This window comes from Thermobia domestica, chromosome 9 (assembly GCF_964235325.1).
Source record: "Thermobia domestica chromosome 9, izTheDome1.hap1.1, whole genome shotgun sequence".
In the NCBI taxonomy this organism is placed as follows: Eukaryota; Metazoa; Arthropoda; class Insecta; order Zygentoma; family Lepismatidae; genus Thermobia; species Thermobia domestica.
The window spans coordinates 19,087,986-19,090,371 of record NC_137462.1 but is presented as its reverse complement, the minus strand read 5'-3'; the positions used below and the strand labels follow the sequence as shown (position 1 = coordinate 19,090,371).

General features: G+C 33.8%; 1 pseudogene; it reads right to left on the bottom strand.

Annotated features, from left to right (window-relative positions):
* Positions 1-458: 458 nt before the first annotated feature.
* Positions 459-1,391, bottom strand: LOC145660754 (serine/threonine-protein phosphatase CPPED1 pseudogene; annotated as a pseudogene).
* Between the last annotated feature and the right edge of the window lie 995 nt (positions 1,392-2,386).

Here is a 2,386-nt window from a genome sequence, read left to right as displayed (position 1 = left end):
GATTGCTCCTCATATGTCGAACAGCTTCTGTTTTACAGGAAAAAGCTATCTCCGTCTCTTAAAGTCAAAATTAATAGCTTTGTAAATCTTCCTAAAAACTGGAATTATTATTGAACTCTATAGGCCTACACTAAATATATCAGAGCTGCTAACTTTAAGCCTTTCATAATTTTTATTCAACAAATTAACACGATTTTATACAAGAAATACTTTCGAAACAACACTGGTGAAACGTTTTTTTTAATACATTAATAATAACTGTACAGCTCCCGCCAAAAAATACGAATTAAATTATGTGTGAGTTGGGAAATTTAAACAGAAGAGAAGAAATAAAAAGAAATAAAGAAAAAGATGGGAATTTTTGACCCAAGAATAGAGCAATTTTAAAAATAGAAAGATTTACTAAGGCAGAAAATTAAATTTTTTAGCAAAAAGAACTGGTATTTTACGTTAATATTTTACATACTAACTTTTGTTGGAATGCTTTTTAGCGAGTGAAAACTATGATAAATGCCATCCTCAAATACTTTCACAATTCTAATGCCTGGCTCGTCCTTCCCAAGTTGACCCCCAATAGCTGTTGTAACGACTACTTCAATGTTCTCATCAGAGCCTCCAGAATTTTTGTGGCAATGCCCACAAAAGATTTTGGATATCCCAACTTTCTTGAACTTTTCTAACATTGGTTTCCTAACTCCAATATCAATAACCCAACTCTTCGACGTTCTTCCTTCGGTTGGAGTCTGCAAAAACCATGGAATGTGTTGTAAGATAACAGCGTGTTTGCATCCATTGATCTGTATTTTCTTCAGCTGTAAGTCAATCCACATATCTTGGTCTGCAGCCATTGTTCTGGCATACGCTGAATGCTCAAAGAACTGAGAGTTGAGGACAATAAAGAATACTCCTCCGCACCAGAACGAATAATAATCATCTCCAAATGTGGCACGATAGGTTGTTAAAGTCTCCTTTGTGGGATAATCAGCAATATCGCGATTTCCGGGGCAAAAAACAAGAGGAATTTCGGGATCCAAAGTAAGGAACAGTTTCTTAAAATCATGTTCTTGCTGAGCTCGCAAATCACGGTTTTCTTTGTACGTTGCATCGCAGTAATTTCCACACAATGCGAAAAATTTAGGTTTTGGTCTCATAATATTTACTTTATCAATTGTTCTTCTTAACAGTTCGATTTCTCTGTCCCAGTTTGGTTCGGAACTCTTCTCGAGTTCACGTTGGATAAACCCTAATTGAGGATCAGTGCCCAAGATAAAGTAAAACGGTTCTTTCCACTGACCTTCAGTCTCTTCGGTTAACTGCACATGTTGTCGATTTCTAATAGGTACTTTCCACGCCTGTACATCAGATTGAGATGTAGTTTCTGTATCATCCATTTGGATTTTGTACCTATTTCCTTTGTAATAATAATAATTATTAATAATAATATCTTCCACAGACTATGAACTATTTCTTTTTCTAACTCTAAATTTCAAATGAGTCGGACATTGTAAAGAGATGTCATGAATCAATTTATTTCTGTATAAACTTTTCTTGTTAACTGGGAATCAATAATGCCTTTGATGTTATATTGGATTGAGATTACAATGGTTGTCAAATGAGTTTCAAACTCTTACTTTTTTTCTACAATGTTTAACATTTTAACATTTTTTAAAATTGTTTAAGTTGGAATTTATTAACCGAAATGACATTATTACACTGCATTCAGATAAATTACAATTTAAATATATAATTATAAGGTAAAAGAAAAACTATTGTCCAGGGATTAATATATATAAAACAATTCTTCTCAGAGTATAAACACCTCATCCAGTTCCTTTCCAGGAGGTAAAGTGCCAAGGGCCGACGAGATGTTACGACGTTGGATTAACAATTTTAGTTTTTGGCTACTTTTAGTGTGATACAAATTTTAAGTGATTCAGAACAATATAACAATATCTGGCGCCATTAACAAACGTTATTTACATTTTTTTTCGTTCTGGTTTACTCTTGTTGAGCCACTAGAAAGAATTGTTGAAAATCTGCAATTATTACACTAATTTACCTTTTACTGCCCCTAAAGTATTTCTGCTGGGCGATATGAAAATATCTCGCTTGGCATAGATAAAATTCAAGGGGGTCACCAGAAGTAAATATTGAACATTTACAATTCTTTTATGATTTGCGTATAAATATGGCTTGCGGATGTGTAGCATAAAAAGTACAGTGTATTTTTTTAAAAGAGTATACAGTGCAACTTAGAACAGGCTTAATGGCCGGGACATTCTGGTTGCAGCTCCTACTGTAATTATTAAATTCAAGAACAACAATGACACAGTCAATATGGCTTTATATCCGCGACCCCAATGGTAGCTGCAAAGGTTTAAAAGAA